We start from the raw sequence: 15,540 nt of genomic DNA, 5'->3' as shown, positions 1-15,540 counted from the left end.
CTAGTGTTGACAGGGTATAAAGCTGTGTTCACATATACACCGGTACGATAGTGGTATAACTGGATCGATACAAAGTATACCGGTACAGTTTACTGCATCTGTCCACACTAGCGAGAAATGTTTGCGGTTTTCGTTCACGGTAGTTGAAATGCGCGTGCGCGAAATGTTTCCGTGGTTACCGAGTAACGATACAGAACCGCTTCATCTGTCCACACTACAGCGAAGCGCTACAGTACCGATACTGTACTGGTACAAAACCCATACATTTGTGGGTTTCGTACCGATACAGTTATACCGCTACAGTACCGGTATAGTTGCTAGTGTGGACAGGTGTTGCGGTACGAAAGTAGTATCGTATCGGTACAAAATCCCCAGTGTTGACAGGGTATAAAGCTGTGTTCACATATACACCGGTACGATAGTGGTATAACTGTATCGATACAAAGTATACCGGTACAGTTTAGTGCATCTATCCACACTAGCGAGAAATGTTTGCGGTTTTCTTTCACGGTAGTTGAAATGCGCGTGCGCGAAATGTTTCCGTGGTTACCGAGTAACAATACAGAACCGCTTCATCTGTCCACACTACAGCGAAGCGCTACAGTACCGATACTGTACTGGTACGAAACCCATACATTTGTGGGTTTCGTACCGCTACAGTACCGGTATAGTTGCTAGTATGAACAGGTGTTGCGGTACGAAAGTAGTATCGTATCGGTACAAAATCCCTAGTGTGGACAGGGTATAAAGCTGTGTTCACATATACACCGGTACGATAGTGGTATAACTGTATCGATACAAAGTATACCGGTACAGTTTAGTGCATCTGTCCACACTAGCGAGAAATGTTTGCGGTTTTCTTTCACGGTAGTTGAAATGCGCATGCGCGAAATGTTTCCGTGGTTACCGAGTAACTTCCTTCCGAGAATATGGCGGATGAAACAACGTGTGTGCGCTTTTTGTTGTCAATGTACAGTCTGTATTTCTGGTGGTCATTTACACTACGTTCAGACTGCAACCTGAAACAACCCATATCCGATTTGTTGTGAAATCTGATTTTTTTGTTAGGCCGTTCACATTACCAATTATATGAGACTTGTATGCGATCTCCAATATGAACGGAAAACGACCCAAAAGTGTCCCGGATGCGCAGGTTGACACGTAATAAGCACATCTACGTAATACGTAAACAAAAAAAAAAAGCGCACTCTTCAAGTTTAATGATTTCTTTTTTTTTGTTTGTTTGTTTAATTATCTGGTTAAAGTGTGAGGTCTCGTGTGTGTTTTTGTTTCTGAACTGAAATGAAAACGTGTAGCCTGGTAACGAGGGTTGACTCCTAAATGTCTCTCTAATTTCTATATAAGTGCACTACATGTTACTAGGAAGTAATGGATTTTTAAACTCTATATAGTGCACTCGAGCTTCAGTAGGCAGTCATTTGGGATACGGCCGCTGTATTACCAAACTCTTAATTCAGGCTTAATAATTTGCACATATTTATTTCGTCATATTAATAAACTTTTTCTACATTTTTATAAATATTTATTTAGATTATTTATAGCCAGCTGAATTCTGCAACTTCTCTCAGCGCTGGCTCAAGGTGCAGAAACACCAGTGCAGTTTGCTACGGAGATGAGGCGAGACCTGGCCATGTGGTTTTTGTGGTGGCGGCGGAACTCACACAATAATCTGATTAATGTGGGCAGCAGAGTAATGAGACCGAAGGTGTCAAATTACTGGAAATTTCCAGAACAATCTTATAATCTTGTAATACAGGATGGTTTAAATTATAAATCAGTTATAGAAACTGTTTTATTTAATCAGGCTAACAGATCAACATCCAGGTCCCTACCAAATCCACCATTAGCTTGATCAATTCTATAAAAGTCTATTTAAATTCTGAAAACTGTACAAATGTTGTTGTTTTCCACCAAAGAGGTGGGATTAGCCAACGCAGAATAGTGACGTTTGTCTCTTGTTGATGACGTGTAGGTCGCATGAATGTGACCTGTCCGGTCAGACTGCAGTCGCATGTGAAAATATCAGATATGCATCAGATTTAGGACCACATATCCAAGCGGCCTGGGTCGCATGTGAAAAAATCGGATCTGTGTCGTTCAGATTGTCAATAACAAATCGGATACAGGTCGCATATGGGCAAAAAAATCGGATATGGGTCGTTTCAGGGTGCAGTCTGAACGTAGTCTTATACCGGTACGAAAGTGGTATAACTGTATCGGTACAAAGTATACCGGTACAGTTTAGTGCATCTGTCCACACTAGCGAGAAATGTTTGCGGTTTTCTTTCACTGTAGTTGAAATGCGCGTGCGCGAAATGCTTCCGTGGTTACCGAGTAACTTCCTTCCGAGAATATGGCGGATGAAACAACGTGTGTGCTTTTTGTTGTCAATGTACAGTCTGTATTTCTGGTGGTCATTTATTCAGTCAAATCGTATAAAACGCGCGAGGCAGTTGAGAAAGGAACAAAGAAAATGAATCTCCGTTTTTCACTATTTTATTCAGCGAAGACATCGATTGAGGCGTGTGACTTTGTGCATGCGCATTATATTTGTATCGATACAGAACCGCTTCATCTGTCTACACTACAGCGAAGCGCTACAGTACCAATACTGTACCATACATACCGTGTCCACACTAGGGATTTTGTACCGATACGATACTACTTTCGTACCGCAACACCTGTCCACACTAGCAACTATACCGGTACTGTAGCGGTATAACTGTATCGGTACGAAACCCACAAATGTAATGCTGTGTTCACACTTATACCGGTACGAAAGTGGTATAACTGTATCGGTACAAAGTATACCGGTACAGTTTAGTGCATCTGTCCACACTAGCGAGAAATGTTTGCGGTTTTCTTTCACTGTAGTTGAAATGCGCGTGCGCGAAATGCTTCCGTGGTTACCGAGTAACTTCCTTCCGAGAATATGGCGGATGAAACAACGTGTGGGCTTTTTGTTGTCAATGTACAGTCTGTATTTCTGGTGGTCATTTATTCACACACACGTTATACCGCCACAGTATCGGTATAGTTGCTAGTGTGGACAGGTGTTGCGGTACGAAAGTAGTTTTGTATCGGTACAAAATCCCTAGTGTGGACAGGGTAATAGTGGTATAACTGTATCGATACAAAGTATACTGGTACAGTTTAGTGCATCTGTCCACACTAGCGAGAAATGTTTGCGGTTTTCTTTCACGGTAGTTGAAATGCGTGTGCGTGAAATGTTTCCGTGGTTACCGAGTAACTTCCTTCCGAGACTATGGCGGATGAAACAACGTGTGTGTGCTTTTTGTTGTCAATGTACAGTCTGTATTTCTGGTGGTCATTTATTCAGTCGAATCGTATAAAACGCGCGAGGCAGTTGAGAAAGAAACAAACGAATCTCCGTTCTTCACTATTTTACTCAGCGAAGACATTGATTGAGGTGTGTGACTTTGCGCATGCGCATTATATTTGTATCGATACAGAACCGCTTCATCTGTCCACACTACAGCGAAGCGCTACAGTACCAATACTGTACCATACATACCCTGTCCACACTAGGGATTTTGTACCGATACGATACTACTTTCGTACCGCAACACCTGTCCACACTAGTAACTATACCGGTACTGTAGTGGTATAACTGTATTGGTACGAAACCCACAAATGTATGGGTTTCGTACCAGTACAGTATCGGTACTGTAGCGCTTCGCTGTAGTGTGGACAGATGAAGCGGTTCTGTATCGTTACTCGGTAACCACGGAAACATTTCACACACGTGCATTTCAACTACCATGAAAGAAAACCGCAAACATTTCTCGCTAGTGTGGACAGATGCACTAAACTGTACCAGTATACTTTGTATCGATACAGTTATACCACTATCGTACCGGTGTATATGTGAACACAGCTTTATCCCCTGTCCACACTAGGGATTTTGTACCGATACAATACTACTTTCGTACCGCAACACCTGTCCACACTAGCAACTATACCGGTACTGTAGCGGTATAACTGTATCGGTATGAAACCCACAAATGTACCACTGTGTTCACATATATACCGGTACGATAGTGGTATAACTGTATCGATACAAAGTATACCGGTACAGTTTAGTGCATCTGTCCACACTAGCGAGAAATGTTTGCGGTTTTCTTTCACGGTAGTTAAAATGTGTGTGCGCGAAATGTTTCCGTGGTTACCGAGTAACTTCCTTCTGAGAATATGGTGGATGAAACAACGTGTGTGCTTTTTGTTGTCAGTGTACAGTCTGTATTTCTGGTGGTCATTTATTCAGTCAAATCGTATAAAACGCGCAAGGCAGAAACAGGAAAGAAACAAAGAAAACGAATCTCCATTCTTCGCTATTTTATTCAGCGAAGACATCAATTGAGGTGTGTGACTTTGCGCATGCGTATTATATTTGTATCGATACAGAACCGCTTCATCTGCCCACACTACAGCGAAGCGCTACAGTACCGATACTGTACCGGTATGAAACCCATACATTTGTGGCTTTCGTACTAATACAGTTATACCGCTACAGTACCGGTATAGTTGCTAGTGTGGACAGGTGTTGCGGTACGAAAGTAGTATCGTATCGGTACAAAATCCCTAGTGTGGACAGGGTATATGGGTTTCATACCGGTACAGTATCGGTACTGTAGCACTTCGCTGTAGTGTGGACAGATGAAGCGGTTCTGTATTGATACAAATATAATGCGCATGCGCAATGAACCATTCCTACTTCTTCCGGGTTATACATACAATACAATACGCACCTGCTTTCCAGCTGTAAATAAAACGTCAGATGCCCCTTTTCCACCAAAGCAGTTCCAGGGCTGGTCGGGGCCAGTGCTTAGTTTGGAACCGGGTTTTCTGTTTCCACTGACAAAGAACTGGCTCTGGGGCTAGAAAAACCGGTTCCAGGGTAGCACCAACTCTTTGCTGGGCCAGAGGAAAGAACCGCTTATGTCAGCGGGGGGGGCGGAGTTGTTAAGACCAACAACAATAACAAGACCACGAAAGATCGCCATTTTTAAGCGACGAGAAGCAGCAGCTGTACAAACACGAAGTCATCCATTATTATTATTATTATTATTATTATTGTTGCTGCTGCTGCTTCTTCTGTGTTGTTTTTGCTTCGATATTCGCGCCAAGGTTTATGCAAACGTAGCGACGTAACTGACGTATACAGCGGCGTAATGACGTGGCTTCCCTTAGCACCGCGAGCTATGGAAAAGGAAACTGGTTCTCAGCTGGCTCGCAAGTTGAACGAGTTGTGAACCAGCACCAGCACTGGCCCCGAACCAGCCCTGGAACTGATTTGGTGGAAAAGGGGTAAAAATGGCTCAAAACGACCGTGGAGCTACATGGAGCAAAGACGAAGTTATGTGTTTGTTGGAGCTTTGGGGAGACGAGCGATGCCAGGAACAGTTGGAACAGGAGATTCGTTTTCTTTGTTTCTTTCTCAACTGCCTCGCGCATTTTATACGATTCGACTGAATAAATGACCACCAGAAATACAGACTGTACATTGACAACAAAAAGCACACACGTTGGTTCATCCGCCATATTCTCGGAAGGAAGTTACTCGGTAACCACGGAAACATTTCGTGCACGCGCATTTCAACTACCGTGAAAGAAAACCACAAACATTTCTCGCTAGTGTGGACAGATGCACTAAACTGTACCGGTATACTTTGTATCGATACAGTTATACCACTATCGTACCGGTATATATGTGAACACAGCTTTATTTCTTTATTCTTGGGAACATCCAGTGGGATGCAAAAGTCTGGTCAAAATTGCTGTTCCTGTGAACAAGTCGAAGATGAAATGATCTGGAGTTCATTGGAACTTGCATGTGGAGTTTGCATGTTCTCCTACCACAATCCAAAGACGTGCAGTTAGGTTGACGTGGAGCGGCCTTGGGCTGAGGTGCCCTTGAGCAAGGTACCTGACCCCTGACGGCGCTCTGGTGTGGCTGCATGTGTTCATCTCATTATCTCTAGCCGCTTTATCCTTCTACAGGGTCACAGGCAAGCTGGAGCCTATCCCAGCTGACTACGGGCAAAAGGCGGACACCCTGTACACCCTGGACAAGTCGCCAAGTCTTCACAGGGCTGGCACAGACAACCATTCACACACACATTCACACCTACGGTCAATTTAGAGTCACCAGTTAACCCAGGGCTTTTCAAAGTGTGGGAAGCGCCTCCCCTAGGGGGCGCCAGAGTTCTTCAGGGGGGCGCAACGTGAGGAAAAATAAACCAGAATAAGTTACTATTGCGGACATTTAGCAAACTTCAGCTAGCCTTTGCCAGAGACAAAATGGATCGATTTTTAGTACCTAAAGCTACAGTGAGTGAGGAGACAGAGTCTGGGCCAAGCAAAAAAAAGAAGGAAGTCTGACCAGGATTATTTAAAGTTTGGATTTTCATGGACTGGATCTGAAGATGCTCCACTGCCACAGTGTGTTGTCTGCCAAGAGGTGCTAGCTAATGATGCTATGAGATGTTTAAAATGTGTAAAACAAGATGTTGGAAAAAAAAGCACAGATGTTTAAAATGCGTAAAAAAAAAAGATGTTTTAAAAAAGCACAGATTTTTAAAATGTGTAAAAGAAAAAAATAAAAATGTCTACAACAACCATTTTTTTTAAATACGAATGGAACATTAAGTATAGCAACAACAAAAATTGTAAGGGGGGTACTGTTGTTTATTTGCTCTCTGAGGGGGGGCTGACTTAGTCTGGTTAACACCAGACCATATCGGAAGTGAAATATGGTCTGGAATCCGCCTATTGAATTTCTTGTAGGGGAGGTGTGGTTTACGATTGTCAACGGCCGTTTATTGGACGTTGCGAATGTCTATCATTTGGCGTATACGTAGCCCATGGCCAATCATGGCAGTTGTACCCGGTGACGTAGTTAGAGCGACGAAGAAGACGAAGAGGCGAAGAAGAGAAGGAAAGAGAAAGAGAAGGCAAAACAAAAATAGGAAAACAATGGCACCGAACGATTACTGCCGTTTGTGCAAGACAAAGCTTGATCGAAAGTTTGGTTCGTATCGCTTGCCGCCATGTTAAATGTGATCCGTAAACAGTCCCAAATAAACTACAAGCTTCCGTTTGTCGAGTAGTACGCGTCACCGTCTTTCCACCCCTCCCCACTCTCTGATTGGCTCCCTAACTCAGGCGAGCCTTTAGACCATAGTTTCCATGCTGTCTTTTCAGATCGGAACGATTGTGCAAAGCAGCATGGGATTTCCCAGGCTAGGGCTGACTCTCCCACACTTTGAAAACCCCTGAGTTAACCTAACCTGCATGTCTTTGGACTGTGGGGGAAACCCACACGGAGAACATGCAAACTCCGCACAGAAAGGCCCTCGTCGGCCACGGGGCTCGAACCTGGACCTTCTTGCTGTGAGACGACAGCGCTAACCACTACACCACCGTGCCGCCCTCGTTACCTTTATATATTTTTTAGAAAAATTTTCATGTTTTACATTGTCAAAATGACAAAAAAGGAAAAGGGCCCGAAGCTTGTGCACCCTGCATGGTTCGTACCTAGTAACTCTTTGGTTAAGGCCCGGTCCCACTGGCCGATGGACACAAAACGTATGCAAAAAGGACACAGCGGACGAGCAAAATTTCGGGGGTGGCTCTATCCGTTTTCATCCGCTCCAGAAATGGACAAAATTGGCGAAAATTTGCGAAAACAGAACGGAAAAGAACGGACGTGGGTAGTATATAGCGGGGATGTTAAACGCATGTTCATAGGAAGCCTAGCGGATGAAAGCGGATGGAAGTGGACGACAGCTCCGAAGGGGTTACCGGTGATAACTGAGAAGCGGACGCATAGCAGAAAGAGCGGATGCATAGCGGATGAAGGGGACGCATCACGTACGCCTAACGGAAACAAAGGGGATGTTGCGCGGTTGTGTATCGGATGCAGACCGTTCACTGCGCATGCGGGGGGTATGAATTGCGTCTGCTCCGCGGATATAAAGGGATGCAGCACGCACGCCGTCAGCATAAAGCGGAAAGACGTGCTGGCGGCTACATCGAGAGATCCAGATGATTTTCTCCCCCTTTTTATACAAAATATCGATTGTCCGCTAGGTGTCCTTCTACATACTCTAGACATACTCCAGACATCCTAAATATATGAGATACATCCCAGATATAAACGCTTTGTCCGTTTTGAATACTTTATATACGAGATGCATACGCTTACATCCTTTCTATTTCCGTGCTACTAACGATGAATAGACGTTTCATGTACCTTATCTTTCCTCCCTCTTTCCGTTTTCAGCTGCAGCGGATGTGAGTTGCGAGGATGCCCAGAGGATGCAGAGAGGATACAGCAGACGTTTAATGGATGATAACGGACATAGAACGTTTGTTGCTCATATATGTCGCGGATTTACATCGTACACGGCGGAAAGTTCATCCGTTCTAAAAGTTTTGTGCAGCTCAAAACTTTTTGCGCGGATGAAATCACAGTGGACGGATGCTCAATGGATAGAGCGTATGAAGCACGTATGCAATGAGTACACAACGGATGCATAGCGTTTTCCAACGGATGGCAAAGATTTTTTTACATTTTACATCCTCTTTGCATCCGTAAGTGCAGTGGGACCGGGCCTTTAAGCACTAAATGGGCTCGCACCACAGTACCTGAGTGAATTTCTGGTCCTTTATGACCTGCCACGCCTACTTAGATCAAAAGGTGCAGGCTATCTGCTTGTACCTCGTATAGTGAAGGCTACATCAGCCTTTTCTGCTCCTCCTACTCAAGCGAGTAGGATGCTTTTTGCTTTGCTCCTGCTTGAACTCCTCTTTTCCGCTTTTTTCACTATTTCTCTATTTTTTCTTATTTGCTTTCTTTTTACTTACATTCAAGAAGTTTAGCAAGGGACAGATGTTTTCTCCCATTTATACAAAATAACCTAGAAGTTAGACAAAGCAACTGACACAGAAGACTGGATTATTGTAAAATGGGGAAACCAAGGAACTCTAGGAACAAATGGACTGAGCTTGAAAAAAGAATTTCTAGCCTGGAATCTATGATTGATGCCCGTCTATTAAGGATTGAAGGGAGTCCAGCAGCCGATACCGCTAAGGGGAATGCGGGGAATGTTCAGCATCTGAATGATGGGAATTTGGATGAATCGGTTGACTTCACAAAGCAAAATGTGAGTACTGATTGCTGGAAAAGACAAGGTGCTAGACCCAAAAACTCCATTGTGGTCTGATGCCATCAGACCTACAGTCTACGAATACCACCGGGCTGAAAACTACAGATATACACAGCCCATTACACTCCAGAACAGATTTCAGTGCCTTACAGACATGGAACCAGTAGTTCCTAGAAAGTGGCAGAATTTGAATAACAAAAATAAAGCTCGCAGTAGAGGTAGAAAGCAGCCGCCAACACCTGTTAATCCTACAACCCTTGTTGTGGGTGATTTCACTGTGAAAAATATTGGAGGAGAGTCCATGGTTGTGTGCTGTTTTCCTCACACTTCCATCTCAGAGACTACAGACAACATTTCAAAAATGCTGTCAAACTACAAATCAATTAAACGCATTATTGTGCATGTTGGAGCAAATGATGTTTTCAGGGAACAGCTCACTGTGAGGAAATCTTTCAAAGACCTTTTTTCTGCCCTAAACGGACTTGGAATGTCTTTTTTTATCAGTGGTCCATTACCAGGATCTGTGATCGGCAATTACGGGTTTTCCCGACTGCTCAATCTCAACACCTGGCTTGCAAAGACATGTTTTTCCTCTGGCATTAATTTTATTGACAACTTCAACCTTTTCTGGAAACGCAAAGCCTTTTTCAGCCCAAATAGCACAGAACTCAGCTGGACTGGTGCCAAAGTCTTGGCAGACCATTATCAATACTCTGTCCACCATTCCATGCCGACCTTGGGTACACTCTCTGATAAGCGCTCTGTAGCTGCACTGAAAGGAGTTAACAACAGTGATACGAACTCTGTTTGGGTACAAACTGAACCTCTCAGGGACATCAACAAAGACTCAAAAACAGTACGGAAACACACTGTTGAGGTTCAAACTCAAGCAGTGGCTTATGACACGAAACACTCTGTAACAGTGAATCTGCAGGCAGAAAGAAGCAGGACTAACGCTCACTCTGATGGATTACAAACTGAAAAAATGATAAACAACATCAAACACACAGATGATTCACAACATTCCGGGAAATGTCCAATCTCAGTTCCCATTCTCAGTGGAGTCAAGCAAAACTCCTTGTCACCAACGAAGGCAACTAAGCCCCCAGCAACTACAGAGGATCATGCTGAATCATCTGCCCCCAATACAATTCAGGAAAATGATCAGAGGGTGGATCTATCACCACACACATCCCCGTCACTTTCCAAGGCTAGCAACATGATATCTGAGCTAACGGGTAAGCTGGCAGAACTATCAGAAAGACAACCAGATAAACAAGCATCACCACAACCTCCTGAGACTGGCAATAGGCAATCACCACCAACAACAGTGGATGTAACCCCAAGCCCCTCTGTATCTCCTTCACCCCCCAGACTGCGTTTTCCTGAGAAAATGGAGAGACTATTGTCTTTTAGCCAAGTGTCTTTGGCAAGCCCAAGAGGACACTCAAATCAAGTACCGTACACAGAGCTGTCTCATGGTCAGGCCTTGTGTACCCCAACATCTTTAATGACATATCCAACTGCTACAGCACCCAAGAAACGGAGGGCACCACCTCCCCCTGTGACTACAGATAAGACTCAAGGACCATGTGCACAGCTACAGTTCACCGGCAGCAGTGATGACCTTCATGTTGGAACGAACTGATATAATCTGGGTCCAGATGGTAGTTTTGAAAATAAGCTGGGACCCACGACGTATTTTTCTATTCCTGTGCTAACAAGAAGGAGAGGTGTTCTTATACATCCTATCAATGGGGTAAACTCGTCAAATCTCCTTCCAGTTCCAAAACAACCACAGAACGCTTCTGTGGAAATTACCCCCACATTCACTGTAAAACTAGCTCTTCAGAATGTAAGATCACTTAATAAGCCTTTTTTAATTAATGACTTCATCGGTACACACAAACTGGATTTTATGCTTCTTACTGAAACTTGGCTTGAACAGTCAAGCAGCTCTATTACTCTTATTGAAGCAACTCCCCCACTCTTTGATTTTATGAGTGTTGGAAGAGCCAATAAACGGGGAGGAGGAATAGCAAATATATACAAGGCATGTTTTCAGTACAAACAGACAACTCTTGGTGACTTTACATCTTTTGAATACCTAAGTGCAATCCTAAAATGTTCTTCTAACATATTAGTGTTGACTATTTACAGACCACCAAGACTTTCTGCACCACTGTTCCTAGAGGAGTTTGGGGAACTGTTGTCAAATATTTGTTTAGAGTTTGACAATCTTATTATTTCTGGGGATTTTAACTTCCATGTTGATAATCTAGATAACACGTATGCAAATGAATTTCTTACACTGATTGATGCCTTCAACCTAACACAACATGTACAAGGGCCAACACACTCCCATGGCCACACCCTCGACCTTGTCATCACTAAGGGTCTTAATGTATCTACTAGTGTCATGGACCTGGGTATATCTGATCATTTCTGTGTTTTCTTTGATGTTTCCATTTCCCATCACTTTCAAAACAAGTCTGTGACTGTAAAAAAGACGGTAATTACCAATGGCACAGCAGCTCTTTTTGAGCAGGCACTCTCAGAACTCCCATGTCAATCTTTAGATTGTGCAGATGATCTAATGGAAATTTTTAATTCAAGAATGAATCATATTATGGATGCTATTGCTCCTTTTAAAACCAAAAGAGTCATAGACAAAGGAAAAGCACCCTGGAAACTAAATCCAGCAGTTAAAATGTTAAAGAGGGAATGTAGAAAGTCTGAAAGAAAATGGCGTAAATCTAAACTCCAGATTCATTATCAAATCTACAAAGGGATGTTATGTAAACACAACTTAGAAATTTCTAAAGCAAGACAGTCTTTTTTTGCTGACATTATGAATAGGAATATCAACAATGCCCGTGTGCTATTTTCTACAGTTGAAAAGCTAACAAACCCATCAAGACAAATGCCTTCTGAATTTCTCTCAGTTAATACATGCAATGACTTTGCATCTTTTTTCAAAGGAAAGATTGATAAAATATGTATGAATATAGCCACACAGGTGCAAACACTTCAAAATCTGGAACCATTGGATAACAAGAGAGGGGGTCGTAATACAATGTCAACATTTAGTTTAATTGATGTTGAGACTCTGAGAAAAACAGTACAAAGTCTCAGCTCCTCCACATCTGAACTGGACATTTTACCTACAGTCTTTTTCAAATCTGTTCTTCACCTAATATCAGACGAGGTACTTCAGATTATCAACACCTCCTTACAAACTGGCATGTTTCCTTCATCTCTGAAAAAAGCGGTTGTAAAACCCCTACTGAAAAAGAATAACCTGGATGTTTCAGTACTCAACAACTACAGGCCCATATCCAATTTGCCATTCGTTGGTAAAATAATTGAAAAAAATTGTTTTTAATCAATTAACTGCCTTCCTGACATCAAACAGATGTTTTGATAAGTTTCAGTCAGGTTTTCGTGCCAATCATAGCACTGAAACAGCTCTTACTAAAGTCATGGATGACCTACGTCTTAATTCTGATGCTGGTAAAACATCAGTCTTGGTGCTTTTAGACTTAAGTGCTGCATTTGACACGGTAGATTATTTCATACTGTTACATTGACTGGAGCATTGGGTTGGATTTACTGGTATAGTAATCAACTGGTTAAAATCTTACCTACAACAAAGATTTTTTTATGTGGCCATTGGAGGCCACAGTTCATCACCCGTGTCTTTGAACTGTGGGGTTCCCCAGGGCTCAATCCTGGGACCATTACTATTCAACCTTTATATGCTCCCACGTGGACAAATTATTAAGAATAACTCAATAAACTTCCATAGCTATGCAGATGACACTCAGCTTTACTTAGCTATGCCACCTAATGACTATGCCCCTCTTGAGTCTCTTCATAGATGCATTGACCAAATTAACAAATGGATGTCTCACAATTTTCTTCAGCTGAACGCAGATAAAACTGAAGTAATTATATTTGGCAAAAAGGAGGAAAGGCTTAGGATTGCCACTGTTCTTGAAACTTATGCCGCTTTTCCACTACCAACGCGGCTGAGTCGGGCTGAGCTGTGCCGTGCTGAGTCGAGCTGAGTGGGGCTGTTGGAGTTGCATTTCGACTACATCCGCGCTGAACCGTGCTGGCTGGAAGTGGGTGGATGCATTGGGTGGAGTTAGCGAAAGTGGGTGGACGTCAGGTGATGTCGTTAGGCGGCGCAAACAGTGACATCAGTGAGCTTTTAAGTGGTAGTCTCACGACCCGGAGAGTAAACAATAAACATGGAGGACATGGAGTCTTTAGTGTTGCTGGTCTTGGTGCTGTGGCTTGTTGTCACCGACAACGCCAACAGATACTGGCAAGAGCGTATAGATGAGGCGAGGCGCATAAGGCTTCATAATTCTCGTAATTCTCCTTCTTCCGGGTTTACGGTGTTTACAGATCCCAGCGTGCTCGCGGGGCATGTGTGGGCGTGTGAGGACACTCCTCCTCACCAATCAGTGCACAGGGGAGTGTCTGCTCACGCCCCTAGCCTCACTCAGCTCGGTTTAGCTCGCTTCAGCCCCACTCCAAAACCGTGCGAGTTTTCGGTGCTAAGCAGGGCTGAAGCGAGCTGAGTCGTGCTGTTCTTAGTCGAAACGCGAGCCGTGTCGGGCTGAAGTGAGCTGAAGCAAGCTGAAGTGAGCTGAAAAAGGGTAGTGGAAAAGGGCCATAAGGGGCTTAAAGCAAAGGATACTGTCAAAAACCTTGGTGTCCTTATTGACAGTGAACTTAACTTCAACAGTCATATGAAAGTGGTAAAAAGTCTGCATTCTATCACCTAAAAAACATTTCTAAACTCAGGGGTCTCATGTCAAAGCATGATCTAGAAAAACTTATTCATGCTTTCATCTCCAGTAGGGTTGATTACTGCAATAGCCTTTTCACAGGTCTTCCAAAAAAGACCATCAAATGGCCCTTTTCCACTACCCTTTTTCAGCTCGCTTCAGCTCGCTTCAGCTCACTTCAGCCTGACACGGCTCGCGTTTCGACTATCTAAAAACAGCACGACTCAGCTCGCTTCAGCCCTGCTTAGCACCCAAAACTCGCACCGTTTTGGAGTGGGGCTGAAGCGAGCCAAACCGAGCCGAGTGAGGCTGGGGGCGTGAGGAGACACTCCCCTGTGCACTGATTGGTGAGGAGGAGTGTCCTTACATGCCCACACACGCCCCGCGAGCACGCTGGGATCTGTAAACACCGCAAACCCGGAAGAAGGAGAATTACGAATTACGAGAATTATGAAGCCTTATGCGCCTCGCCTCATCTATATGCTCTTGCCAGTATCTGTTGGCGTTGTCGGTGACAACAAGCCACAGCACCAAGACCAGCGACACTAACGACTCCATGTCCTCCATGTTTATTGTTTACTCTCCGGGTTGTGAGACTACCGCTTAAAAGATCACTGATGTCACTGTTTGCGCCGCCTAACGACATCACCTGACGTCCACCCACTTTCGATAACTCCACCCAATGTGTCCACCCACTTCCAGCCAGCACGGTTCAGCGCGGTTGTAGTCGAAATGCAACTCCAACAGCCCCACTCAGCTCGACTCAGCACGGCACGGCTCAGCCGCGTTGGTAGTGGAAAAGCGGCAATAGAGCTTCAACTAATCCAAAATGCAGCAGCAAGGGTTCTTACAAGAACAAAAAGGGTAGTCCATATCACTCCAATCCTAAGGTCTCTGCACTGGCTCCCAGTGAGCTATAGAATTGACTTTAAGGCATTACTTATTCTATTTAAAACATTAAATGGGATGGGACCCAGCTACCTACTGGATATGTTTCAGTTATATGCACCAACTAGGTCTCTAAGATCACAGGAGAAAAACTTGCTAGTAATACCAGCTGTCAAAATAAAGTGTGGTGAAGCAGCCTTTAGTTGCTATGCTGCTAAGCTTTGGAACCAACTTCCAGATGAGATCAAAAATGCTCCTACTGTTGTTAGTTTTAAATCCAGGCTCAAGACAAAGCTGTTTTCAGATGCTTTCACTTGATTAATTTTTACCTAAAGTGTAATTAATTTCCTTTAACATAATTTCTTTTAATTTTGATTTTAATGATTTTACTTTAATTCTTTATTTTAATTTCTTTTTAATTTTGGATTTTAATGATTTCACTTTTACTTTAATTCTTTGTTACTGTTCTTATGCTTTTATTTTTTGTGAAGCACATTGAATTGCCTGTGTGTATGAAATGCGCTATACAAATAAACTTGCCCTTGCCCTTGCCCTTTTCTTACAAAGCCCCATAGTTATGGAACAGTCTTCCAAGTAATGCTTGGGAATGGGACACAGTCTCAGCGTTTATGTCTTGG

The sequence above is a fragment of the Neoarius graeffei genome, chromosome 1, assembly GCF_027579695.1.
Source record: "Neoarius graeffei isolate fNeoGra1 chromosome 1, fNeoGra1.pri, whole genome shotgun sequence".
NCBI classification, from domain to species: Eukaryota; Metazoa; Chordata; class Actinopteri; order Siluriformes; family Ariidae; genus Neoarius; species Neoarius graeffei.
The sequence above is the reverse complement of the archived record's forward strand: the minus strand, read 5'-3'. Positions refer to the sequence as shown.